At 51.2% G+C, this 1,341-nt stretch overlaps 3 non-coding genes across 3 annotated transcripts; all 3 read left to right on the top strand.

Moving 5' to 3' along the window:
- The first annotated feature begins 283 nt into the window (after nt 1-283).
- On the top strand, nt 284-402 carry LOC119345803. Its single transcript, XR_005167196.1, has one exon. It is a non-coding gene; the product is annotated as a 5S ribosomal RNA (ribosomal RNA).
- A 297-nt stretch (nt 403-699) lies between these two features.
- Nucleotides 700-818, top strand: LOC119345802. Its single transcript, XR_005167195.1, has one exon. It is a non-coding gene; the product is annotated as a 5S ribosomal RNA (ribosomal RNA).
- Nucleotides 819-1,115: 297 nt separating this feature from the next.
- Nucleotides 1,116-1,234, top strand: LOC119345801. Its single transcript, XR_005167194.1, has one exon. It is a non-coding gene; the product is annotated as a 5S ribosomal RNA (ribosomal RNA).
- The last annotated feature ends 107 nt before the right edge of the window (nt 1,235-1,341 follow it).

Genomic DNA, 1,341 nt, shown 5'->3' with positions numbered 1-1,341 from the left:
TCGCGCCGCTTGCAAAACAAAATGCACGTGTAAGTAATATATTTACCGTGTTTTATTATTTTGCACGAGTGCGGTAAGTCATAGCTGGGTGCTCACGATTCACGGGTCCAGCGTCGGCGTTGTGGCGCGGCAAGCGTGCACTGGTGCGGTTGAGAGGGAGGGGTGGAAACCGCGTTAAACTCGTCTCCGTAGTTGAGAGGGAGCGGCCAAAGCAATGTACAATCGTCTTTGTAGTGGAGCTGGGAGGGGCAAGGATAAGGGACGAAGACCGGGGTAACATGTCGGATGCGATCATACCAGCACTAAAGCACCGGATCCCATCAGAACTCCGAAGTTAAGCGTGCTTGGGCGAGAGTAGTACTAGGATGGGTGACCTCCTGGGAAGTCCTCGTGTTGCATTCCCTTTTTAATTTTTTTCGCGCCGCTTGCAAAACAAAATGCACGTGTAAGTAATATATTTACCGTGTTTTATTATTTTGCACGAGTGCGGTAAGTCATAGCTGGGTGCTCACGATTCACGGGTCCAGCGTCGGCGTTGTGGCGCGGCAAGCGTGCACTGGTGCGGTTGAGAGGGAGGGGTGGAAACCGCGTTAAACTCGTCTCCGTAGTTGAGAGGGAGCGGCCAAAGCAACGTACAATCGTCTTTGTAGTGGAGCTGGGAGGGGCAAGGATAAGGGACGAAGACCGGGGTAACACGTCGGATGCGATCATACCAGCACTAAAGCACCGGATCCCATCAGAACTCCGAAGTTAAGCGTGCTTGGGCGAGAGTAGTACTAGGATGGGTGACCTCCTGGGAAGTCCTCGTGTTGCATTCCCTTTTTAATTTTTTTCGCGTCGCTTGCAAAACAAAACGCACGTATAAGTAATATATTTACCGTGTTTTATTATTTTGCACGAGTGCGATAAGTCATAACTGGGTGCTCACGATTCACGGGTCCAGCGTCGGCGTTGTGGCGCGGCAAGCGTGCACTGGTGCGGTTGAGAGGGAGGGGTGGAAACCGCGTTAAACTCGTCTCCGTAGTTGAGAGGGAGCGGCCAAAGCAATGTACAATCGTCTTTGTAGTGGAGCTGGGAGGGGCAAGGATAAGGGACGAAGACCGGGGTAACATGTCGGATGCGATCATACCAGCACTAAAGCACCGGATCCCATCAGAACTCCGAAGTTAAGCGTGCTTGGGCGAGAGTAGTACTAGGATGGGTGACCTCCTGGGAAGTCCTCGTGTTGCATTCCCTTTTTAATTTTTTTCGCGCCGCTTGCAAAACAAAACGCACGTGTAAGTAATATATTTACCGTGTTTTATTATTTTGCACGAGTGCGGTAAGTCATAGCTGGGTGCT

The sequence above is a fragment of the Triticum dicoccoides genome, unplaced genomic scaffold (assembly GCF_002162155.2).
Source record: "Triticum dicoccoides isolate Atlit2015 ecotype Zavitan unplaced genomic scaffold, WEW_v2.0 scaffold29988, whole genome shotgun sequence".
Taxonomy (NCBI): Eukaryota; Viridiplantae; Streptophyta; class Magnoliopsida; order Poales; family Poaceae; genus Triticum; species Triticum dicoccoides.
Note: the sequence above shows the minus strand (reverse complement) of the source record. Positions and strands in the feature narration are given on the sequence as shown.